Below are 27,773 nucleotides of genomic sequence, written 5' to 3' on the forward strand. Positions count from 1 at the left end.
ATCGCTATTACTATTGGTAGTCATGGTAAGATGTGCCACTGTTAAATGCAATAAAATACTACTACTACTTTATTTAAATCTTCAAAAAATATTTAAAGAAAATGTTGCTAAATAGCATTCATTTTAGAAATTCAAATATTTATAAAAAATATTCTTGGAAGTTAATAAGAGATTTTTAAAGTGATGTACTGATAGTATTCAGATAATGAAAATTTGCCTCGTGAACAAATACTTTTGATTTTGGGAAAGGATCTGCCAGGTTTCAGGGAAATGTAACTTGTTAGAATAAACAATGAACCATCATCCCTGTGGGCCTTTCAAAATTTGGGCAAAGCTGCTGTGTGCTAATAATCTTATAGTGCTTATTTGGATCAGTAGATGTTATTAAACACTTACAAAGCTCCTTTTTAAGCAAATTCTGTAATTTGCAGCTTGATTTTAAATAACATAAAGATAAATATTAAAGAATGAGCTAGGAGATAAAATAATAAACACTAATAAATGCTAATAGAAATAAAACATTAATCTGTGTCAATATGAACAAAGAAGAATGAATTATAGTTACTTAAGTGATTTTGCTGATGTTGAAGTAAGTTTGACTTTTCCATGAGTCAGTTTATTTTTCAAAAAAGAAATAAGCTTACATCATACCTTTTAGCTATATGGTTCCCAGTTCTTTAGTAATAACAAAATTAAAGAATTTTCTTAGGAAATGTAAAAATTTTTAGGATACAGAATTTTTGAAGCTTAAGAAACTAGGCAAAATAGGATTCATTTCTTTCAGAAATAGTTACTAAGAGACTACCTATAGATGTAATGATTCCAAGTTGCAGGCAGCTCTTAAGTAAGCTTGTATAATAAAAGTTGTTTAATTCCTGTTCACACTAGACTATGTCATTAATAATTAATTGCCTAATGATTCAGTTCTCAGAATTTCAAATTTTGTCAGATAGAAGACAATATTGTGTTAGAAAGCATCAGATTAATTTACTGCAACATTTGTTAAGTGCCTGTTAGGTGTTAGGCCTGATATCTGGCTCCAGAGGTGCCACATAAAATAAGACGACGTTGTCTCTGCTTTTTAGGAGTTTACCTTCTGTTTGAGGAAAGAAATATCTAAGCAGTTAATTACAATGTAAAGTAATACATGTATGGTCATAGAAGGTACTTAGAATATGGCAAGGGAATGAATGATTAATGAATGTACATTTAAAATGCTATGCAGAAAGTGCTGTGAAGAGAAAGAGGATTCTTTACAGAGCTGGTGAGGTTTGAGCTGTATATTTTGAAGACTGAAAAATAGAACTAAAGAGTAAGCAAGTTGAAAAGGTAGTACCAGGCATTCCAGGTAGAGAAAAAAGCATACGCAAAGGCATGAAGGTGCCTTGTTTGTTTGGTTTAAGAAGAAAAAAAGAGTAGGACAAATTCAGTCAAGGAAGACTAGTTGTATGTGACTGGCTCAGAACACACTGGCTTCTCACAGAAGGTGAGAAGCGGCTGGACAAGAAAGTGAAGTCATTCAGTCGTGTCCAACTTTTTGCGACCCTATGGACTGTAACCTACCACACTACTCTGTCCATGGGATTTTCCAGGCAAGAGTACTGGAGTGGGTTGCTGGACAAGAAGTCTGAGATTAATACAGTTAGACTAATGTTTTAGAAAATTCTGGTTAGAGTGTGGAGGATGGAGCAGAAAGAGGAAACCCAGAAGGCAGAGATGAAGTAAAAAGATATTGAATTAAAACGAGAGAAAGCAGTGTCCTCCAAAATAGAGGAGGGAGAGACAGCAAGCTATTGGAAATAAAATTGACAGAACTTGATGATTTCTTCCACACTAATGGGAGGATCGTGACTTTTAGGCTTGTGTTTTAATTTAGTGGGCTGATGGTAAGACTGAAAATCAAAACTGTCGATTTAAATTTTCATATACAAAATTTATGTCTGGGAGACCTCAGATTTTTTTTTTTTTTAATGTATTAGAAACCATCAGAATCCTCTATCAGGTGGCGTTAGTGTTAAGGAGGAGATGTTTGGGATGTGAGTTTGATCCCTGAGTTGAGCAGATCCCTTGAGGAAGGGCATGGCAACACATTCCAGTATTCTTGCCTGGAGAATTCCATGGACAGAGAAGCCTGGCAGGCTGTGGTCCATAGGGTCACAAAGCGTAGGCCATGATTGAACTGACAGCATAGCATAGCCTAGCATCCAGAGCTAGGAAAGCACACAACAGTAGATGGTTTTGCCCTTGTGTGTAGATGGTTGCTGAAGCTGTGAAAGTGGGCAAGGTCACCAGGGAGAGCCAGTCATGAGATACTGAGACCTGTGAAACTTACCCTCCAAGGGCACTGTCAGAAAAACAAAGATTATTTTGGGTTTCTAAAGTAACCCAGTGTAAGTATTTAATACCGACTTGTGAAAACCAATCTTTGTATTTGACATATGGTTAATGTCCCATAGGACTTTGAAAGAGTGATTCATTTACTGTGTTAAATATTCAGCAATACAAAGTAAATAAGAAAGTAAAAATTTGAGTTGTAATATTCTTAAGTTAATGTATTTGTTTAATCATTACATTCATATTATTTATTTTAAGGTCCAAAAAGCACAACAAATCAGTTTCTTTTGTAATGAATATAATGTCCAGATGAATTGATTCTGTTGAATAGAATAATATTTTCCTAGTGCCAGTTCACTGATCCTTTTTTCTTCTCACTCCAGAAGAAAAGTCCATCTCTGTCAAAAATGCCTTACGCTCTAAAGTAAGCTTTCCAACTTTTACTTACACAATAAGAATATATTTCACATTTCAACCGAATAAACACAGTTGTCTATATGTGTGTGTAAAGGCAACACACATTTCATGAAACATTACTTACCTTTGTTATATCTCATGAACTCTGATATTCTCTAAGATATTTTATTTTAGAAAATCTGATTACCATCTACTTAATTTATTTTATGACTTACTAATGGGTCAGAACCTATGTTTTGGGAAACTCTACTCCTGACACATTTGATCTCCTCAGTCTCTTTCAGTGTTTTGTTTCACTGATGCTCCTTCTTTCCCCTGTACTAAGTTTCTCATTTATCTTAAAATAAATTTTAAGACCCCTCTTTTGCTCTGCTTATTTTTTAAGTTCTTATTGAATCTAACCTTCATTTATCTCCAAATTTCCCACATATACTCCCTTAGCAATACCATCTGAAATCAGTTCTCTTGATAATATTAAACACTTATATAATAGTTAATGTTCTAGGCTAGGTGCTGTGCAAATGTTAACATATTTAACTTACAACAGCAATATGAAGTAGGTACTGTTATTACCTACAGTAAAATTACATAGTTTGCCAAGGTTACACAGATAGTCAGCAAGGAAACTGGGATTCAAATCCAGGTGTCTTAACTTCTGTAGCACAACATTGCTGTTCATAATTTCAAACAAGACACGTCTTCTCTTTCTCTCTCTCCCCACTCCCCCGACCTTTATATATTGTTTCCATTCAAAATCAAACTTGCTATGTTTAAAGACTGAGATGTTATATTTGAATACTGGCCTAGAAATAGCAGTTGTTGGTAAATGTTTGGGTTATATGCTTGTCTTACTTCAAGGGATAAGAATGGTGTTTTAATGGATGTGGTCTCATTAAGTTAGTTTTGCAACGATGAGGAAGTCGAGTGAATGTTACAGGTTTGCTAGGGCTGCCATGTTAACATTCCACATCCTGGTGGCTTAAACAACAGAAATTTATTTTCTTACATTTCTGAAAGCTGGAAGTCCCAGATCAAGGTGTCAGTAGGTTTAATTTCTAGTCTTTCTTGTTTGCAGATGATTGCCTTCTTGCTGGGTCACGTCATGTGGCCTTTTTTCTGTGTGTGCCTATCCCTGGTGTGTCTCTTCTCATAAGGACACCAGTCATATTGGATTGCTACTGCTACTGCTGCTAAGTCGCTTCAGCCATGTCCGACTCTGTGTGACCCCATAGACGGCCTCCTACCAGGCTCCCCCATCCCTGGGATTCTCCAGGCAAGAACACTGGAGTGGGTTGCCATTTCCTTCTCTAATGCAGGAAAGTGAAAAGTGAAAGTGAAGTTGCTCAGTCGTGTCTGACTCTTAGCGACCCCATGGACTGCAGCCTACCAGGCTCCTCTGTCCATGGGATTTTCCAGGCAAGAGTACTGGAGTGGGGTGCCATTGCCTTCTCCACATATTGGGTCACTCATATAACTGCATTTAACTTTAATTATCTCTTTAAATCCTGATCTTTAAAACAGTTGCATTCTGAGATATACTAGGGGTTAGGGCTTTTAAAATATGATTTGGGGCGGGGGGATACAAGTCCATAAGAAGGGATTTTCTTATCAGGAAAAAAAAGTAATCTCCTGCACATAGTTACCTGGATTGTGGATCAATTTAATGAAAATGAGACCTTGCAAAGAGATATTAACAGATATAATATTGATCCTGAATACTGATGTCAGCAGGATAAAGGAGACAATAGGTTAGGAAACTAGAAACACATTTTAATGACATGGAGGAAGGAGGGACAGGACAGGAAAATGTGCTAGATTTGTTAAACCTAACCAGCCTCCCTAGTTGAAAGCAGAAAATTGATATTCAGCTCTGCAAAGGTTGCATATTGCTTCATGCCAATCACTGAGAAAGTCTAAATTAATAGAGCGTGGAGTAAGTGATAGCAGAAACGTGGCAGATGAAGGTAGGCTCTCAAAGCATATCTTTTTGAGATAATGCGTGAAATTAAAATGTTTTGGGAATTGAGGTGTAATTTAAAAATACTATTTTTCTAAAATTCCAGATTGTGCTATTTTACAATGGTGAATATAATAGAAAACTGAATGTAACTTTCTTTATCATGTATAGTATTTGAAGTATAAGTAACTTATTCCTTACTGTGGATCAAATTTTCCTATTTTACATATTTAATAATTTTTTAAATTATATCTAGACATTGCGATCTTTATGTTGTTGAGAGTCTAGAATCTGTTTTCTTCCTTTAAGTAGTGTTAAATTTTGCTCTGGTGGGCAGCTAATTTACTGGCAAGCAAGCTTGCTCCTTTTGCTTTTCTTTTCAAGCTTTCTTAGGGTGGGTTTAGACCTTTTAGGGTACCATTGAATGCTCAGCGATTTCAGTGTGATCTTTTACTCCACCAGTCAGAAGTTCTGCATCGCTCAGTATTTATAACATCTGGAATATCTATTCAGCTCCCAGCTCTGGCTCATCAACCATTTTCTGCTGGGTCCTACAGTCTTGCTGTCTGCACTTGCAAGATTATTTATCCAATAACTTAAGGTCACTCTTTGGGGGGCTCATTTTTTGTGCAGTTATCTCTTTTTCAGTACCCAGCCCTTCTGGTTCCAACTGTCTCAATGGCACCAGACTCTTAATTCCTGCCTCTTCAGTTGAATGAAATCATTCCACTTGAGTTCTATCTACCTCCCTGTGCTGAGGTCCAGGAAGTGCCACCAGTCAAAAAGACAAAGTGCTCCTGGGCTCACCTCTTGTGTTTCTGTTTTTTCTGGAAGTATAGTCCTGCACTAACTATTGTCCAATGTTGGAAACCCATCATTTCTTCTTGAGAAGGTGAAAATATCTTTATTCTGGGTTATAATAAAAAATAAATTCAGCTTTGTAGAGGTTGTCTTTTGCTGAGCACAGTTTTATATACTCATACTCATATTACTGTTGTTTTGAAGAAGTAAAACATGGCTATATGTTAGCAATTTATCAAAGATAAATCACACCAGCTTGAAACATTAATATAAACCACTTTATAAAAACCCCATCCTGAGAAGGAGCAGCATGTTAAAATCACTTGTGTTGAGAAAGTGTTTTGAGAATGGTTCCCTTAAAAGAAGTTTGTTTTCTTACTTTGTGATGTCCTCCGGTAACAAAGTCAACATTATTCTGTATTTAATGAAAACAGGTTTGGAAATAGTAGCAGGTATTTTGGTAATAAAAAACGATTCATGGCTTAAATCATTAGGGTGCCCTGTTTTCTTTATTATAATTACTGAAACAAGAGATCTTGAAATTAATCTGTTGCTGTATAGATTTGAAGACGGGAGTCTAGGAAATCACCTTCTTGATCTTTGCACCTTTCATGTTTGGTGTAACAACTTAGTGGATTTTAAAATAATTTGTTATCCAAAGAGGTACACAGAACAGAAACATGTAAGTACTAGAAGCTGAAGAATATCATTTTTATTATCATCATAGAAGTAACATATTAGTAACTATAAAATAAATGAAGAGAAGCTAGAAATTATTTTTGAATAATTGTGTAACATTTTTTTTGTGAATGTTAAAATGTGCCAGTTTATTTAAATCTCCAATTTCAAAAACATTTGTGTATCTGTGTTTAAAAAGAATAATTATTTACCTAAAAATACACTGATAGAATAGTAATTATTTGAGAGATATTAAAAAATATTTCATATGATCAGTGAAGAAAAAATACAAATTAATTTCAGATAGGGGTTCAGTAAATATTTGCTTCTTGGTCTATCTTCTCTCCCTCCACCTCATTCTCCTCCATCCCCCCTTCACCCTTTCTATTTCTCTCTCTCCATCCCTACTATCTGACTTGATTTTAAAAATAGATAGATAAATTTGGATCTAAAATCATTGTATATTATTGTGATCTACTGAGGGGAAAAAAAAAAAAAAAAAAAAACCCTTGAAGCTAGATCTCCCAAAGTGATGAGATAGTGATCTGGGTAACTTAGGCAGAGGTTCCAGTTACTTCCCTGAGAGATAGTATTTGTATCTGCCAGTGTGTCTGGATAATTGCCTCTAAATTCTGATTTTCTTTTAATTGTAGAGGCATGGGCATTAGGGTATGTTCATGCCATCCTCTTTCCCAACCTTAATGCTTGATGGTCGAATTGCTTATTTTGCCTTATTTGTGTTCTTTCTACTTCCCTAAATTCAGAATTCGAAGCGACTGTTTGAATGTCATGATGGGCCTGACATATATCTCATTACACTGCCAGGCAAGGTCCAGCTCTTGGCAAGGTGCTAAATCTTGCATGATTATATTTAATGTTATCATTATAAACATTTGAAAACAATAAGAAACCACTTTAAATAAAACAGAAAAATTTAAGCTTTATAAAATTTCTGGTTGCAACTTAATCCATCTTGAAAATTTTCTAAGTGTTAAGAAAGGAAAAGTAATTTTTTAAAAAACGCTTATGTATTTTCTATTCCATTATTGTCCCTGGATTATTATCACTTATGGGTAGTTATCTGCTAAGTTGCTTCAGTCATATCCAACTATTTGTACTTTGGTGGACCATAACCCACCAGGCTCCTCTTTCCGTGGGATTCTAGATCTAGGCAAAAATACTGGGAATGAGTTGCCATGCCTTCCTCAAGGGGATTTTCCTGACCCAGGGATCGAACCCACATCTCTTAAGTCTCCTACATTTACAGACAACCTCACCAATAACACCACCTGGGAAGCCCAGGTAGAGATAGGGTGTGTTAATTTTTTGAAGGGCAGTTTTATAAAGGACGTGTAGCTGTTTAATGCATGGTTTTCCTGACAGTAATATTTAATTAATAATCTATAATAGTTTACCTTTAAAGAACAAATATGTGAGTCTGTATCTTGACTCTGCTATTTATTACCTTTGTGATCTTGGGTATTTAATGTCTCTTGAGTGACAGTTTTCTCATATGGAATATAAAGATGATAACAGTGCCTTTCTCACAGAGTTGTTGAGATTCAATAAGATAATCTAAATGAAACTCTTAAGTTAATATAGCAAGATATTTGCCATTATTATTGACTAATTTGTTCATATGCTGCTTTTTAAAATCTGTTTTCGGTGTTCTATGTAAGCTACTGTATATTCTGTGTGCTTCCTTATGTGAACAGTAGAAGCAAATGCTGTGCATTCTGCTGTGATCAGAATGCTTGTCTACCCCATCCTGAAATTCATACGTTGAATTCACATATGCCCCACTGTGATGGTATTTGGAAGTGGAGCCTGTGGGAAGTGATTAGATCATGAGGGTGGAATCCTGATGAATGAGTTTAATGCCCTTATGAAAGAGGTCCAAGAAGAGTACATTGTCCCTTCCACCACGTGAAGAAGGAGCAAAAAGTCAACAATATGCAGCCCAGAAGAGGGCCTTCACCAGAATCTGACCAATCTTGCAAATCAGAATTTAGAGGCAATTATTCAGAAATACTGACAAGATTCAGTCTTTACCAATCTGACTAGCCTCTAGAAATGTATGAGATAAATATGTATGTTAAAAGCTACCCAGTTTGTGACACTTTGCTATAGCATCCCTAAAAGACTAATGTACATTCCCATTTTCTTAAATAACATTAAGTTTCTGTTTGATTAAAAGCAAACAAATAAGGCATTTTCATTTAATAGTCTTACTAGAATTTAGAAATATGACCTTTCAAAGTTGATTTTCTATTTCAGTAGAACACAAAGTAACCTACACTTAAAACTCAGATCTCTTAAAAGACAAAGATTTAGTCTAACCCAATAATTTTGAGCTTAGGAAATTTAAGACTAGTGGAGTTAAGTTATGTTTTGAACTACACTTCACAATGCTGACTAGCTGGTCTCCTAATTCATATCTACTGTAGTTTTAACTAGTGTGGTGATATTATAGGGCTCTAAAAAAAGGGGTAGAAGGTCTTGGTTGTCCAAGTAATTAGAGAGAAATGTATTTCAGTTTGTCTAAGATATCTGATTTGGATGATAAAGTTTGTGGATATGTGTCTTTCTCCTGCCTGGTAGCTATTCTCTGTGTCACTGCTCTTCTGATGGTTCACAGATTAACACAAATATCTGAGAAAGAATTATGTATTATAAGAAAAGAAACACAGGCTTCATTGCTTCTGCTGTGTGAAAATATATCCTTTATAAGATGTAAAGTATTTATGAATTGACAATAACAAATCTGCTAGAAGATTTAAAACAAGTGGAACTTTGTTTCTTTGTCCTCTGAAGTTATCATTGGTAACTGGTACTTGAGTTACCTATTGTTACACTGTTGTGTATGAAATGGATTAACATCTGTTGAAACTTTTCAAAAATGTAAATAACAACCTATGACCTATTGAGTCAGAATTTTTAACAGATATGGGCTTAGGTTTTATATTTTATGAGTGCTTAGGATTATTATAAAATGCACCTCCTGTTAAAATATGTTACATTAAAAGATGGTTTTGGTGGTGATGGTAAATGGTTTAAAAAACCTACCATCTGAAAAAAGCATAGTACCTGGGTAAAATCATCTGTATTGTTGCTACTAAATAAATAAATAACTCTCTCCAATAATGTATAGAAATCTCTCCAATAATATCATTTACAAATATGTTGTAAACAACAACAGGTCCTCAATATGCTGTTGTTGTTCAGTCACTCAGTTGCGTGCAACCCTTTTCGACCCCGTGCACTTGAGCATGCCAGGCTTCCCTGTCCTTCACTGTCTCCCGGAGTTTGCTCCAACTCATGTCCACTGAGTCAATGATGCTATCCAATCGTCTCATCCTCTGTCACCTGCTTTTCCTCCTGCCCTCAGTCTTTGCCAACGTCAGGGTATTTTCCAATAGGTTGGCTCTTTGCATCAGATGGCCAAAATACTGGAGCCTCAGCTTCAGAATCAGTCCCTCCAATGAATATTCAGGATTGATTTCCTTTAGGATTGACTGGTTTAATCTGCTTGCATTCAAAGGGACTCTCAAGAGTCTTCTCCAGCGCCACAGTTTGAAAGCATCAATTCTTTGATGCTCAGCCTTCTTTATGGTCCAGCTCTCACATCTGTACATGACTACTGGAAAAAACATATCTTTGACTATACAAACCTTTGTTGACAAAGTGATGTCTCTGCTTTTTAATACACTGTCTAGGTTTCTCATAGCTTTTCTTCCAAGGAGCAAACGTCTTATAATTTCATGGCTAATACGTTTCAATAAGGGAGTTGGAGAAGTAGTCTGTAAACAAGTTCAGAAAACACAAACTTTTTCTGCATAAGATCTTCAAAATGTTAAAACAGAGTTGTTTCCCAATTCATTTATGGATTCTTTTATGGTGGACTCTTTGGTATGTCCTCATCGAAAAAGCAAGAGAGTTCCAGAAAAACATCTATTTCTGCTTTATTGACTATGCCAAAGCTTTTGACTCTGTGGATCACAATAAACTATGGAAAATTCTGAAAGAGATGGGAATACAGGCCACCTGACCTGCCTCTTGAGAAATCTGTATGCAGGTCAGGAAGCAACAGTTAGAACTGAACATGGAACAACAGACTGGTTCCAAATAGGAAAAGGAGTACGTCAAGGCTGTATATTGTCACCCTGCTTATTTAACTTCTATGCAGAGTACATCATGAGAAACGCTGGGCTGGAAGAAGCACAAGCTAGACTCAAGATTGCCGGGAGAAATATCAGTAACCTCAGATATGCAGGTGACACCACCCTTATGGCAGAAAGTGAAGAGGAGCCTCTTGATGAAAGTGAAAGAGGAGAGTGAAAAAGTTGGCTTAAAGCTCAACATTCAGAAAACTAAGATCGTGGCATCTGGTCCCATCACTTCATGGGAAATAGATGGGGAAACAGTGGAAACAGTGGCAGACTTTATTTTTTGGGCTCCAAAATCACTGCAGATTGTGACTGTAGCCATGAAATTAAAAGACGCTTGCTCTTTGGAAGAAAAGTTATGACCAACCTAGATAGCATATTGAAAAGCAGAAACATCACTTTGCCAACAAAGGTCTGTTTAGTCAAGGCTATGGTTTTTCTAGTGGTCAGGTATGGATACGAGAGTTGGACTGTGAAGAAAGCTGAGCACCAAAGAATTGATGCTTTTGAACTGTGGTGTTGGAGAAGACTCTTGAGAGTCCCTTGGACTGCAAGGAGAGCCAACCAGTCCATTCTAAAGGAGATCAGCCCTGGGTGTTTTTTGGAAGGAATGATACTGAATTGAAACTCCAATACTTTGTCCACCTCATGCAAAGAATTGACTCATTGGAAAAGACTCTGATGCTGGGAAGGATTGGAGGCAGGAGGAGAAGGGGACGACAGAGGATGAGATGGCTGGATGGCATCACTGACTCGATGGACGTGAGTTTGAGTGAACCCTGGGAGATGGTGATGGACAGGAAAGCCTGGTGTGCTGCAATTCATGGGGTCTCAAAGAGTCGGACAGGACTGAGCGACTGAACTGAAAGAAAGCATATTTATGAAACAAAACACTTGGGAATTTTCATACTTAAAACTATGTTAATTCTGAGAAATCTTACCATAGGGAATATTGCGGTCAGGGGAACCATTAAGGTTACTGAATAAAAAATGTTGCTGCTTCATCTCTATTAATACAAGCTTAATTTCCTACTTTTAAGTAATTGTTTTACTCTTCTCTGTCGTTATGAGTCAGGATGGAACTCAAAACCTTTCCCTTTCCCATGCTTATTTCTACTAAGTCTGTATTCATCCTTAAAAAATCTTTATTATACAATACTCTAGATGTCATTTATTAAACTATTAGAATTAGCATAAAAATGATATCCTAAAAATGTAGGTATTCATTTTAATGCTTCTGTTGAACCAGTAGCTGAACCAGAAGTTTAAACAAACATTTTGTGCTGTGTCCACTCTAAGACAAAAGCATCAGCTTTTACTCAAATGATATATGAGCTCATTAAATTTACCCGTTTTCCTCTGCAGTTTACACTGGTAAATCCAATGGCAATTATTTAGACGGTAACTTTAAACCTCTTTGTATAGTCATCCACAGTAATCATGTGACTTACAAGATGTGTCATTGTCTGTTGAATACTCAGTTCTTAAAAGTCTCCATTTCTCTTATCACATGTTTCCTTATTTTCTTGAGTTATTTATCTAAGCTTCTGCCCCATTATTTTCTTTTCTGTCTTTGACCTTGGTTAGACATAATACTTCTCACTTTTATAGAGAGCCTGTATAATTTTTTATTTTCCAATTTGTATATAGTCTATATGTATTTATATAAATACAGATACATTTATACACTGACATATACATATACACTGACAGAAATACAGACTTTTTTTTTCTGCTTCTGTACTTTCCCAGCTGTGTTATGGTATCTTCCATGTTTAACTGTGTTTCTTGGCTAAGATATCTGGTAACAAATATGTACAAATAATATACTATTTTCTAGAAGGTTAGACTATTATCCACAAGGGCATTTAAAATTCCAACTGTAATTTAATAGATTAGGTTTTGGATTTATTCATTTGATTTATAATAGTTTTTTATTAATTATTTAAACTGGAAACTAATTACTTTATAATATTGTAGTAGTTTTTGCCATACATTGACATGAATCAGCCATGGGTGTAAATGTGTTCCCCATCCTGAACCCCCCTCCCACATCCCTCCCCATCCCATCCCTCAGGGTCATCCCAGTGCACCAGGCCCGAGCACCCTGTCTCATGTATCGAACCTGGACTGGCAATTTATTTCACACATGATAATATACATGTTTCAATGCTGTTCTCGCAAATCATCCCACCCTCGCCTTCTCCCACAGAGTCCAAAAGTCTGTTCTTTATCTCTATGTTTCTTTTGCTGTCTCGTATATAGGGTCATCATTACTATCTTCCTAAATTCCATATATATGCATTAATGTACTGTATTAACGTACAGTACTGTATTAATGTACTGTATTGGTGTTTTTCTTTCTGACTTACTTCACTCTGTATGATACGATCCAGTTTCATCCACCTCATTAGAACTGATTCAAATGCATTCTTTTTAATAGCTGACTTATATTCCATTCTGTATATGTACCACAGCTTTCGTATCTATTCGTCTGCCACTGGGTATCTAGGTTGCTTCCATGTCCTGGATATTGTAAACAGTGCTGCGATGAACATTGAGGTACATGTGTCTCTTTCAATTCTGGTTTCCTCAGTGTGTATGCCCAGCAGTGGAATTACTGGGTCATATGGCAGTTCTAGTTCCAGTTTTTTAAGGAATCTCCGCACTGCTCTCCATAGTGGCTGTACTCGTTTGCATTCCCACCAACAGTGTAGGAGGGTTCCCTTTTCTCCACACCCTCTCCAGCATTTATTGTTTGTAGATTTTTTGATAGCAGCCATTCTGACTGGCGTGAGATGTTACCTCATTATGGTTTTGATTTGCATTTCTCTGATAATGAGTGATGTTGAGCATTTTTTAATGTGTTTGTTAGCCATCTGTATGTCTTCTTTGGAGAAATATCTGTTTAGTTCTTTGGCCCATTTTTTGATTAGATTGTTTATTTTTCTGGAATTGAGCTGCAGGAGCTGCTTGTATATTTTTGAGATTAATTCTTTGTCAGTTGCTTCATTTGCTGTTATTTTCTCCCATTCTAAAGGCTGTCTTTTCATCTTACTTATAGTTTCCTTCATTGTGCAAAAGTTTTAAAGTTTAATTAGGTCCCATTTGTTTCTTTTTGCTTTTATTTCCATTACTCTGGGAGGTGGATCATAGAGGATTCTGCTGTGATTTATGTCAGATAGTGTTTTGCCTATGTTTTCCTCTAAGAGTTTTATAGTTTTTGGTCTTACATTTAGATCTTTAATCCATTTTGAGTTTATTTTTGTGTATGGTGTTAGAAAGTGTTCTAGTTTCATTCTTTTACAAGTGGTTGACCAGTTTTCCCAGCACACTTGTTAAAGAGATTGTCTTTTCTCCATTGTATATTCTTGCCTTCTTTGTCAAAGATAAGTTGTCCATATGTGTGTGAATTTATCTCTGGGCTTTCTATTTTGTTCCATTGATCTGTATTTCTGTCTTTGTGCCAGTACCATACTGTCTTGATGACTGTGGCTTTGTAGTAGAGCCTGAAGTCAGGCAGGTTGATTCCTCCAGTACCATTCTTCTATCTCAAGATTGCTTTGGTATTCGAGGTTTTTTGTCTTTCCATACAAATTGTGAAATTATTTGTTCTAGTTCTGTGAAAAATACTGTTGGTAGCTTGATAGGGATTGTATTGAATCTATAGATTGCTTTGGGTTGTACACTAATTTTTGCTATATTGACTCTTCTGATCCATGAGCATGGTATATTTCTCCATCTATTTGTATCATCTTTGATTTCTTTCATCAGTGTTTTATAGTTTTCTATATATAGGTCTTTTGTTTCTTTATGTAGATTTATTCCTAAGTATTTTATTCTTTTCCTTGCAGTGATTAATGGAATTGTTTCCTTAATTTCTCTTTCTGTTTTCTTATAATGAATAGTTTTTTAGAAATAATTTTTCTGAAATTGTTTTCAGAAGCTTTTTGAAAGAACTTATGTTTATGGGTAAACAAATTCATCAGACTTATTATTTTTTTAAATAATTTTTATTGGAGTATAGTTGATTTACAATGTTGTGTTAGTTTCGGGTGTACTGCAAAGCGAATCAGTTACACATATATCCACTGCTTATTAGATTCTTTTCCCATGTAGAACAGAGAACTCTACTCAGTACTTCTAATGCTTATTTTGTTGTTTTTGTTATGTTTAACAACAATTGTTTTGCTCTAAGATTCTATTTAGAAAATGTTTGATATTTTCCTCAGTGATATTTTGATTCAGCAATGAAAACATCAGTAATTTAAATAATTTCATTCAGTAACCTACAGCATAACAGGGAGCATGATAAACTATTTTCTTAAATGTCAGTTTATTATGGATTAATTATAAATATAAAAATGTGAGAATACACTGCATTTACATCATTTGAAAGACATTTCTTTATTGGTAGTCTTATCTTTTTTCATTTTATTAAAATTATAGTACCTAAACATTTCTAGCTTTTCATAGTAACAGTTTGCTTATTTTGTGACACCACACACGGCAGAAAGAGAACTAAAGAGCCACTTGATGAAAGTGAAAGAGGAGAATGAAAAGGTTGGCTTAACTCTACATCAGAAAACTAAGATCATGGCTTCTGGTCCCATCATTTCATGGCAAATAGATGGGGAAACACTGGAAACAGTAAGAAACTTTATTTTGGGGGGCTCCAAAATTGCTGCAGATGGTGGCTGCAGCCATGAAATTAAAAGACACTTACTCCTTGGAAGGAAAGTTAGGACCAACCTAGACAGCATATTAAAAAGCAGAGACATTACTTTGGTGACAAAGGGCGTCTAGTCAAGGCTATGGCTTTTCCCGTCGTCATGTATGGATGTGAGAGTTGGACTATAAAGAAAGCTAGGCACCAAAGAATTGATTCTTTTAAATTGTGGTGTTGGAGAAGACTCTTGAAAGTCCCTTGGACAGCAAGGAGATCCAACAAGTCCATCCTAGAGGATATCAGTCCTGACTGTTCATTGGAAGGACTGATGCTGAAGCTGAAAATCCAATACTTTGGCCACCTGATGTGAAGAACTGGCTTATTTGAAAATACCGTGATGCTGGGAAAGATTGAAGACAGGAGGAGAAGGGGCCGACAGTGGATGAGATGGTTGGATAACATCAGCAACTCAATGGTCATGAGTTTGAGTAAGCTCTGTGAGTTGTTGATGGACAGGGAAGACTGTTGTGGTGCAGTCCATGGGGTTGCAAAGAGTCAGATATGACTGAGCGACTGAACTGAACTGTACTAATGATATATAACAATGTATTTTGCTCGAGGACATGTTTCTTCTTCACAAGAACCTTCTGACTAATAGTTTTTATTTTGAAATGTATTTTGTGGGAGTGGGTCTGGTGAGACCTTTCTATTGTTAATTCTAATCTTGTTAAGTTAAGATCTATGTTGTGGGAGTTGGTCTGGTGAAAGTATATAAGGCCTTGGTAAGACTAGTGAGTGGGGCACTCTGTATCTCCCTTCTGATGTCTATGTTAGAAGCTTTCTCTTGTCCTTTTTCACTGTAATAACTCTTCTGCCATGCAGAAGCTCTGAGTGCTCAAGCTTGGTCCCTGGTCCCAAAGTTAAATCTTCTTCAGAGATCACAGATCCCACATCATTCACTGTAAGCTATCAAATGCATCTGTGCATAAAGCTTGTTTTATGAATTTCAGGAACAGGAAGATACATAACTGTGAGGCCTGCTATGCTATCATGTCACTACTTCCCCTGCATGGTTAAAATACCTTGAGAGATTGGAATTTAGACTAGTAATTTTTTAATTAAAGTGAAGTGGCATCATATAAATACTTAATTTAACCTTACTTAATTAAATTTTCTAGGTAAATTTAGGTTTAAAAACAAAAAAAATTAAAATTTTTAAATAGTTCTGCCAACTGTGTATGTCTATAGGTGTGGATGTAGTTAAGCCTGGTCAGAATAAATACCATTGTGAAAAATCTAGGAATAAGTAAGACTAACTTTGAAGTTTTGAACTATTGACAAAGAAACAAACAGTCATCATTATTTAGGTAGGCAAGCAAATAAAGTGATGATGTTACCCAGGAAAGAAAACAGTGAAAAATTAATTTGGAATCGTAAAGAATTCTGACTAAGGAAAGATCAGAGGAACTGATGTATATTTTATAGAAGATTAAGATTAAACTAGAAGAACAAAAAAGTTGAATTTTTCCATTCATAATTCCATTCATAATTATATGTATTCAATGGAATTCATAATTCTATTCATAAAATTGATAATTTGTTTCCATTACTGAAAATCTTGGGTAATTTTCTTTCTGAATTTAATTTCTGTATGAAACTGTATACTATGGTATTCTTAAATATCTATGCATGAATATTATCATGTTGCTCTTCAGTAACCCAGTCATGTCTGATTCTTTGTGACCCCATGGATTGCAGCATGCCATGCCCCTCTGTCCCTCAGCATATCCTGAAGTTTGCCCAAGTTCATGTCCATTGCATTGGTGATGCTGTCTAACCATCCCATCTTCTGATGACCTCTTCTCCTGCCCTCAGTCTTTCCTAGCATCAGGGACTTTTCCAATGAGTCAGCTATACACAGTTATATATACTATGTATTATTGAACTTAATGGGCAGTTTAAGGAATGTTCAAGGGTAGTTTTGCTTAACTGTGATTATTTGCTTTATGCACTGTCTTTAAAATAAAATTCAATACCAGTTTATCTACACTCTTTAGGAAAACCCCAAACAGTTTTTCCCTACTTTATTTTTCTCTGTCTGTGACCTTAATTACTCCTCTGTACTTTGGTGATTGTTGTTGTTTTTGTTGTTCAGTTGCTAAGTCCTGTCTAACTCTTTGTTACCCTTTGGACGGCACCATGCCAGGCTTCCCCGTCTTTCACTATATCCCAGAATTTGTTCAAACTCATGTCTTTTGTGTCGGTGATGCCATCCAACAATCTCGTGCTCTGTCACCCACTTCTTCTTTTGCCTTCAATCATCCCACCATTAGGGTGTTTTCCAATGAGTTGGTTCTTTGCATCAAGTGGCCAAAGTATTGGAGGGTCAGCTTCAGCATCAGTCCTTCCAATGACTATTCAGGATTGATTTCCTTTAGGACTGACTGATCTATCTCCTTGCAGTCCAGGGGACTCTCAAGTCTTCTCTAGCACTGAAATTTGGAAGTATCAGTCCTTCCAATGACTATTCAGGATTGATTTCCTTTAGGACTGACTGATCTATCTCCTTGCAGTCCAGGGGACTCTCAAGTCTTCTCTAGCACTGCAGTTTGAAGTATCAGTCCTTCAGCACTCAGGCTCTTTTATGGTCTGGCTCTCACATCTGTACATGACTACTGGAAAAACAGCTTTGGCAAGATGGACCTTTGTCAGGAAAGTAATGTCTCTGCTTTTTAATACACTGCTAGGTTTGTCATAGCCTTTCTACCAAGGAGCAAGTGTCTGTTAGTTTCACTGCTACAGTCTCTGTCTGCAGTGATTTTGGAGCACAAGAAAATAAAGTCTATCATTGTTTCCATTGTTTCCCCATCTGCTTGCCATGAAATGATGGGACCAGATGACATGAACTTAGTGTTTTGAATGTTGGGTGTTACTCCAGCTTTTTCACTCTCCTCTTTCAACCTCCTCAAGAGGTTCTTTAGTTCCTTTTCACTTACTGCCATTAGAGTGATATCATTTGCATATCTGAAGTTGTTGATATTTCTCCTAGCAATCTTGATTCCTCCTTGTGATTCATCCTCCCTGGAAATTCACATGATGTACTCTGCATTTAAGTTAAATAACCAGAGTGAAAATAACCAGCCTTGATATACTCCTTCCCTAATTTTGAACCAGTCTGTTGTTCTATGTCCAGTTCTAACTGTTTCTTCTTGACCTGCATACAGATTTGTAAGGAGACCAGTAAGGTGATCTAGTATTCCCATCTCTTTCAGATTTTCCACAATTTTCTGTGATCCCCACAATCAAAGACTTTAGCATGTTATGAAGCAGAAGTAGATGTTTTTCTGGAATTCTCTTGCTTTCTCTATAATGTAGTGGATATTGACAGCTTGATCTCTGATTCCTCTGCTTTTTCTAAATCCACCTTGTACATCTAGAACTTCTCGTTTCATGTACATCTGAAGCCTAGCTTGAAGGACTTTGAGCATCAGCTTGCTAACGTGAAATGAGTGCAATTGTACGGTAGTTTGAACATTGCTTGGCATTGCCTTTCTTTGGGATTTGAATGAACACTGACCTCTTCCATTCCTGTGGCTACTGCTGAGTTTTCCACATTTGCTGGCATATTAAGTGCAGTACTTTAACAGCATCATCTTTTAGGATTTGAAATAGCTCAGCTGGGATTCTGTCACCTCCGCTAGCTTTGTTCATAGTAATGTTTCTTGACTTCATACTCCAGGACATCTGGCTCTAGGTGGGTGACCACACCATCATGGTTATCTGGGTCATTAGACCTTTTGTGTATAGTTCTTTTGTGTACTTTTGCACCTCTTGTTAATCTCTTCTGCTTCTGTTAGGTTCATACCATTTCTGTCCTTTATTGAGCTCATCCTTACATGAAATGTTCCCTTGATATCTCTAATTTTCTCAAAGAGATCTTTAGCTTTTCCTATTCTATTGTTTTCCTCTATTTCTTTGCATTGTTCATTTAAGAAGGCTTTCTTATCTCTCCTTGCTGTTCTCTGGAACTCTGTATCCAGTTGGGTGTATCTTTCTCCTTTCTCCTTTGCCTTTTTATTCTCTTCTCAGCTATTTGTAAGGCCTCCTCAAATAACCACTTTGCCTTCTTGCATTTCTTTTTCTTGGGGATGGTTTTGTTCACCACCTCTTGTACAGTGTTATGAACCTCTATCCATAGTTCTTCAGGTACTATGTCTTTCAGATCTAATTCCTTGAATCTATTCATCACCTCACTGTATAATCTTAAGGGGGTTGATTTAATTAATACCTGAATGGCCTAGTGCTGCATTTTGGACTATTTTATTTTTATCAGAAAATTAAGAATCTAGAAGCATTATGAAATAGTGTAAAATGTTTAGGAATGTATGGATGTTTGGAAATGAAATTTCTAAAGAAAAATTTTCTCATTTGGGCAGAACATTTAACCTAAAACTAACTTAGAAGTGCTTTGAAAAGGTCTGAAAGCACATCTGTTTTTCTAAAAAAATTTAGATAATATCAATTACTAAGATAATCATTTTCTAAAAGCATAGTAACTTAAATTTAAGAATCAGGACATTTTTTAATGCCAGGAATAACTATTTGGTCTAGTTTCTCCACCTGAGTTTATGGAATAAAAATAAAATCCTTCACAGAATTGTTACATGATTTGCACTAAGTCATTAAGACAGTGATTAACAGAGTCAGGTTTAGGATCCTTGTGAAGTATTTTATTAATTCATTATAAATGTTATCTTAGTTATTTGACCATTTGGCACATGTTTTTGCTTAATCCTTTTTAGTGAAAGTATTGCTTTAATCACATTTGGTTTGAAAGCTAGTTGGCACAACATGTTTAGCACCATAGATCTAGGAATCTCCCTTTTGAAAAAATATCCCACAGTTTTCAAGGACACCTTGGAAATTCAGCTTCATATTTGCCTCTTCATCGAACTACTCCATAAGGGCTAAGTTACACCAAAGAGGCACCAAAGAGTTAGACCTTATCATAAAGGGATTTAAAGGGGTTTGCCAAAGAATGCTCAAACTACCACACAATTACACTCATCTCACATGCTAGCAAAGTAATGCTCAAAATTCTCCAAGGCTTCAATAATATGTGAACTGTGAACTTCCAGATGTTCAAGCTGGTTTTAGAAAAGGCAGAGGAGCCAGAGATCAAATTGGCAACATCTGCTAGGTCATCGAAAAAGCAGGAGAGTTCCAGAAAAACATCTATTTCTGCTTTATTGACTATGCCAAAGCCTTTGACTGTGTGGATCACAACAAAACTGTGGAAAATTCTTCAAGATGGGAATACCAGACCACCTGACCTGCCTCTTGAGAAACCTGTATGCAGGTCAGGAAGCATGTCAGTTAGAACTGGACATGGAACAACGGACTGATTCCAAATGGAAAAGGAGTATGTCAAGGCTGTGTATTGTTACCGTGCTTATTTAACTTATATGCAGAGTACATCATGAGAAATGCTGGGCTGGATGAAGCACAAGCTGGAATCAAGATTGCCAGGAGAAATATCAATAACCTCAGATATGCATATGACACCACCCATATGGCAGAAAGCAAAGAAGAACTAAAGAGCCTCTTGATGAAAGTGAAAGAGGAGAGTGAAAAAAGTTCACTTAAAACTCAACATTCAGAAAACAAAGATCATGGTATCCAGTCCCATCACTTTATGACAAATAAATGGAGAAACAGTAGAAACAATGGCAAACTTTATTTTTCTGGGCTCCAAAATCACTGCAGATGGTGACTGCAGCCATGAAATAAAGACACTTACTCCTTGGAAGAAAAGTTATGACCAACCTAGACAGCATATTAATAAAAAGCAGAGATGTTACTTTGCCAACAAAGGTATGTCTAGTCAAGGCTGTGGTTTTTTCCAGTGGTCATGAATGGATGTGAGTTGGACTATAAAGAAAGCTGAGCACCGAAGAATTGATGCTTTTGAACTGTGGTGTTGAAGACTCTTGAAAGTCCCTTGTCCTGCAAGGAGATCCAACCAGTCAATCCTGAAGGAAATCAGTCCTGAACGTTCATTGGAAGGACTGATGCTGAAGCTGAAACTCTTATACTTTGGCCACCTGATGTGAAGAATTGACTCATTTGAAAAGACCCTGATGCTGGGAAAGATTGAAGACAGGAGGAGAAGGGGACGACAGAGGATGAGATGGTTGGATGGCATCACCAACTCAATGGACATGAGTTTGAGTAAACTCCGGGAGGCCTGGCATGCTGCAGTCCATCATGTCACAAAGAGTCATACATGACTAAGCGACCGAATTGAACTGAAAGGGGTTTAAAGAAGTACAGATAAAATACTTTTTGTTAATGTATCAAAGTCTATCTAATTCTTTCTAAGATTAAGCAAATTATAGCAAAATGAAATGGGAAAGTGTGTCATGTCACAGAACTTGTTAGTCAAGTTCTCCTTCTCACCGCTGTGTATATTCAAAGAAAGGGTTTATGCTCTAGATTAATGACCTTTACCTTCTCAGTTCACCAGGTAATTAAGCAGCGCTTTACTTTCACTTTCATTCTATTCTCATTTTGACCTAGTTGCACTAGTGACCTTGTCCTCAGTTCAGTTCAGTTGCTCAGTTGTGTCCGACTCTTTGCAACCCCATGAATCGCAGCACGCCAGGCCTCCCTGTTCATCACTATCTCGCGGAGTTCACTCAGACTCACGTCCATCGAGTTCATGATGCCATCCAGCCATCTCATCCTCGGTCGTCCCCTTCTCCTCCTGCCCCCATTCCCTCCCAGCATCAGAGTCTTTTCCAATGAGTCAACTATTCTCATGTGATGGCCAAAGTACTGGAGTTTCAGCTTTAGCATCATTCCTTCCAAAGAAATCTCAGGGTTGATCTCCTTCATAATGGACTGGTTGGATCTCCTTGCAGTCCAAGGAACTCTCAAGAGTCTTCTCCAACACCACAGTTCAAAAGCATCAATTCTTCGGCACTTAGCCTTCTTCAGAGTCCAACTCTCACATCCATACATGACCATAGGAAAAACCATAGCCTTGACTAGACGGACCTTAGTCGGCAATGTCTCTGCTTTTGAATATACTATCTAGGTTGGTCATAACTTTTCCTCTAACCAATTCACCTGAAGTCACTGCAGACAATGTATTGGTAATACATTGTTAAAATAACAGTGACCTGAAAGATTTCCTGTACCATTTCATTAAAAAGTTTTTATATTTTGCTTATTTTTGTCCATTTTTCAGTTATACTAATTCAATAAAACCCCCTTAAGCAAAAAATGTCCAGGTTTTATTAAAAGTTGACCAACATAGAAAAAAATGAAGAATTTAAAAAGCTTTAAATATATTAAGAAAATGCTGAAAAAAAAATGTCATAAGTTGACAGAAGTCCATACCTGACTCTTGTACAACAATGAAAGCTTTATATTGTCTCCAAATATTTCATGACGAAGGTCATAGGCAGAGACCCTTTCATAATGCTGGTGAAAGCTGAAAAATTATAGTTTTGTTTTCTGAAAACTTATTAACCATTAAAACTGCTTTCCAATGTTTATTATTTTTAATCATGAAATTATATAAATTGTAACTAATGTTGCTCTTTCATAAACTGCTTTTCCCCACTAATATTTTTATTTTCTTAATGTTAACTAGCCTGGCAACCATAGCTAATCAACAATATAGTGTTTTACATAGATTTGAAATATTTTTAAGAAGTCATTAACTCTATTAGTATTTTAGAATTTATACCAATGAACTAATATTTATTGAGGAACCATTATATAATAGAGACCATGCTAGTTGGCCTATACTCATACTATCAGTAGTGCATAACAAACTCAGTCTCTACCTTCATTGAGCTTTATAAATATTAGATAAATTATTAAAAGTATGATGAAGCCTGTTAAGGATATTATGGGGCCTTATGAAAGACTATCTTTGAAGGTAATTTTAGAGTTTTAATTCAGATATGTTGTTTGAGTTCACTCTGAAATTAAAACTTAGTTTTCAAACCCAGTCATTTCTTATCAGTTTGCTCAGAGCAAGCTAGTCTTTTAGTTTTCTCTTTTGGCAAATTTACTTTAGAGCCACCTGATACTAACAGTTAAGCTTTTGAAAGTAATACCTATCTAAGAAAAAAAAAAGAAAACAGAATAAGAAATCAAATCTTAGTGTTTCATCATGAAAAAGAGAAATTAAACATTCACAGAGTAATTTGAAAATATCAGTAAAAGTTTGGAAACCTGTGCCTATCTTCAGTTCAGTTCAGTCACTCAGTCGTGTCCAAATCTTTGTGACCCCATGAATCACAGCACGCCAGGCCTCCCTGTCCATCACCAACTCCCGAAGTTCACCCAAACTCTTGTCCATCGAGTCAGTGATGCCATCCAGCCATCTCATCCTCTGTCGTCCCCTTCTTCTCCTGCCCCCAATCCCTCCCAGCATCAGAGTCTTTTCCAATGAGTCAACTCTTCACGCCTATCTTAGAACTTTCAAATTTGTTCCTCTATAATTATTTGTATAACTTACGGCTTTCTTGTGTCTTTCTGCCCTACTCAATTGTAAACTTTTTGAATGCATGGTGGTGGTACTTTTGGGATGGTGCCTGACTCATAGAAAATACGCAGTGAATATTTCTGAATAAGTGAAAGAATAAATACATTTTTAAGTAGATTGTTTTATAGATATGAAATAATACTTAGTATGTTCAACTTACATTTTTTTCTGTATTATGAATACTTCTGGAGTCTGTATTTTATCTTCAGTGGCCCACCCTGCCTCTGACATTGAAAGTGTTAGATTTCCAAAGATGACCTTTTGCGTTACCCCAATATAGTAAAGCCTTTGTCATTACACCTGACTCCCAGCTGTGCTGGCTAAAAGAGGAGCCTGACTTTTGGAAAAGTCTCTTTTGCACATGGATACACACATGCATGTGCACACACACACACACACACACACACACTTTTAAGAGTTTAGTGCAATGTTAATTATCCATTTATTAAGTGATTGCTGATAATAGGTTAGATCATCAACCTTCCATGTAAGATGTTAATCAGTTATTCAAGTTAGGTTATGAAAACTGGGTAGAAAATGATAACAGATATGAAAAGGGCTATTTGATGAATGGTGAGGGAAAATAATGTGTGCTTGGTCAATTAGAAATTTACTACCTCAAGATAGGTCACTTTAAGATACTGCTTATTGAGATATGGTGTGATTGAGCTTATCTGAGTTTTTTTTGCTTATCTTCATACCTGTCAGTAAGACAAACTACAGAGGCACACTGGTTGGTTATTTTCTTTGGTGAGAGGAAGAGTATGTTTTTTGAAGTTTCAAATTTACTTATGGCAGTATTTTTAGGTCTGGATTTTGGTTTTTCCCCTCAATACTTTATATCTTTTGAAATAAAACACGATGACTTATTGATTATAAACATTTATGAAATGACCAACTGAATAAAATAGCAGGAAACAGCCATAGGAGTCTGGCTACTCTGTGTTCATAACGAATAATAATACTAGGACAATTGAGTTATTTTGAATTTAGAAAACCATTAATTTATCTTACCTTTTATTTTTTTAATTTAATTTTTATGTCTCTAAGAAGATAGCCTGAAAGTTCGTCAGATTCACCTAAATAAAAGTCATTTTACAGATGTTGAACTATAATGCTGTATACCTGAAACTTATATAATAGAAAATAATAGTAGTAAACTTTTCAATTGAATAAGTAAATGAATCTCAGATCTTTTGTAAGGACACACACATTTTATCAGTAATACTTATTGCTGATATCAAATATTTCTGACACTATGATTTATAAAACAGTTTATATTATCCCATTTAATCATATTAATATCCATTTTCTCACAGAGGAACTTAAAGCTCTTTAATATGCCCAAGGTAAATGGCAGCAATAGAGATCCAGACCCAGGTCTTCTGGTTGGATTTTTCTGTATAGTTCTGAGGACCATAAGTAAATGAATTTTGATTAAAAAATAAGATACACATTTCAGAATAAGAGTTCAAGTCATCATATTCCTCATGTATAACACTATTGGATAATACATTAGGGATATAGCTAACTGTAAGACATGACCTCTAGTTGTTGGGTGTTCATAATCTATTTGAGAAAGTGGAAATATACATAAAAAGAATAACAGTACAAGATAGTATGTGTAAAATGAAAGGTTCAAACTATAAACCATAGAGTTTATAAACTATAGAGTAGGGGAGATTGCTGTGGATTGAAACTGTTAAAACTAGGAGTGACTGAAATGGCTGAAATGAGCTGTGCTGGAAGGGAACACATCGTTGAGCCAATAGAAGATAGGAGAACACTGAAGACAAGGAAAGTAAGGAACGGAAAAGGAAGGTTGAGGAACACTAGAGACCTTGGAATTCTTTATACACTGTAGCGGAAGATCGTGGGAGGTACGGTCAGAGAGGAAGGTGAGGGTTTCATTGTAGAGAGATTTGAATGCAGGACTAGGATGTTAGGACTTTATTTTATAGGTGATGTGAAACCACTCAAAGTTTTTTGTTTGAACATGGCATATTGAAAATAGCACATATTTTTTTTCATGGTCAAAGGGCCTAAAGATCAGAGCCTCCTTCATTCAATAATTTAAGAGCTAAGTAGTCATTGTCGTGATTAACATGCCTCAGGACATTAATTTTGAGGGGAGGAGGTGGGTTCAGGGGCTCTAGAGAGATGTATATGTTTGGAGGCGGATAGGAATCTCTGGTGGCAGTCTCCATTAGAGTTCCATAGATATGTGAAGTAATGCATATTAGGAAGAAGGGGGGAAATGTCCATAGCTATGAGATAATAATGAATTCCTAATAAAATGAATTATAAACCTAAAACATTATTTTTAAAACCATTGAGATTTAGATGTTTAACCATCAAAGACTTAACACATTATTGACCCAGGGATTTTTGCAGAAACTAACACCTGTGACCAGCTATATGTTATATAAGCGGATATTGAAATATCTCCTGTCAATAGTGTTCAGGTGACAAAAGATATATTGATAAATCTCTGGTCAGTAATAGATGTTTACCAGGTAGATGAACTTGTGGGGCTTAGGCAGTTTAACCAACAATGCCATTTTATTTCGCCTTTGAGAGTACCCAGGATGGCCAACTCTGAGGCATTCTCATGTCTGAACTCGTGCTGCCAAGCTCCTGCAGTTCTTCTGTCAGACAAGAAGAAGTGTGGCTTTCTGTGGAGCCACCTTTCACAATAACCAAGCTTGTATAAAGATTCCTCATTTTCTAGATGCAGTGAACCCAATTAGAACTTGAAATTCATCCCACAGCTCTCCTACTCACTATTTCAGCCATAATAAATTAATTGGCAATAGTTTTTTTTTAAATTTCCTTGAAATAGTGAAAGACATATTGTTGTGACAAAGAAACTAATGTTAATATTAAAAACTGAGAATTCTGGGTGTGGAATCTCAGGAAAAAAAAATAACAACTCTTCAGTCAATATCAAATTCAATATTATTCTGCCTGGATTTGAAACCTTGCAAATTTATTGAGTGTATCTCTGTATCTTTTTTTTCATCCAATCCTTCCCTGCATCCCATACTTAACCAATCTTGTTTCCTGCATCTTTTTCTCTCATGAACATTCCTCTATATAGCCCACATTTCTTCTCATTTCCCTTTTAACATTTGTCATGCTTTCCAACTCTGTTCAGATTCTTCCTCGCAGCTAAAATGAGTATGTATTAAGTAAACTTCATGTAAATTGATTTTTTTCCCATAAAAATGGGATGTAAAACTTGTAAGTGAAGACTTTGTCACCCTTAAAATATGTAAAGTTATAAATAATATGGGCTTCCCAGGTGGTGCACTGGTAAAGAATCCACCTGCCAATGCAGGAGACTCAAGAGACTTGGGTTCAATCCCTGGGTCAGGAAGATCTGCTGGATAAGGAAATGGCAACTCACTCCAGTATTCTTGCCTGGAAAATTCCATGGACAGAGAAACTTAGCAGGCTACAGCCCATGAGGTCCCAAAGAGTCTGACACGACTGAGCACAATGAGCATGAATATTACAGACATTTTGGAGGCTCCATAAAGTTTGACTTTGTGTGGATGTGGTTCAGACACCTTCTGTTGTATGTAAAACAGCTTTGCTTGTTTTGAGACCCAGAATCAATGTTCAAGGCATCTGGGGTCAGAATAATGTATCCAGCCTTGAGACCAAATGAAATGTGAGGACCAAACATGAGCACAAGTAGTGGATAGAGGTGGGATGGCTTCAAATTTGAGGAATGCTTGAAATGATCAATTAATAATATGTAAGTACCAGAGATTGGATTAGCACCTCTTTTTTTTTTCTGGTTTCTGAAATTGCAGGGTGAAGAGGAAAGGATAGGATAGAAATTTTTCCTTTTAAAAGTCTATATAATTATTATCAAAACTTCATTTAAAGCCATATATAAATTAAATGAATCTATTGCAGTATGATTTGCTATTACATTTATGTAGTAAGGGCTTCCCTGATGGCTCAGTTGTAAAGAATTTACCTGCAATGCAGGAGACACGGGTTCCTGCATTCCTGGGTCAGGAAGATCCCCTGGAGGAGGAAATGGCAACTCACTTCGGTATTCTTGCCTGGAAAATTCCGTGGACAGACCAGCCTGGTGGGTCACAGTCCAAAGGTTCACAAAGAGTTGGACATGACTGAGCACTCACTCATGTATGTAGTAAACTGAAGGGAAAG

The 27,773-nt window shown here is 36.2% G+C and overlaps 1 protein-coding gene across 4 annotated transcripts in view; it reads left to right on the forward strand.

Moving 5' to 3' along the window:
- XRCC4 (X-ray repair cross complementing 4) overlaps positions 1 to 27,773 on the forward strand; it is a 295,443-nt gene that overhangs the window by 155,666 nt on the left and 112,004 nt on the right. The gene's annotated exons all lie outside the window — the stretch shown is intronic.

Source organism: Ovis aries, chromosome 5, assembly GCF_016772045.2.
Source record: "Ovis aries strain OAR_USU_Benz2616 breed Rambouillet chromosome 5, ARS-UI_Ramb_v3.0, whole genome shotgun sequence".
Taxonomy (NCBI): domain Eukaryota; kingdom Metazoa; phylum Chordata; class Mammalia; order Artiodactyla; family Bovidae; genus Ovis; species Ovis aries.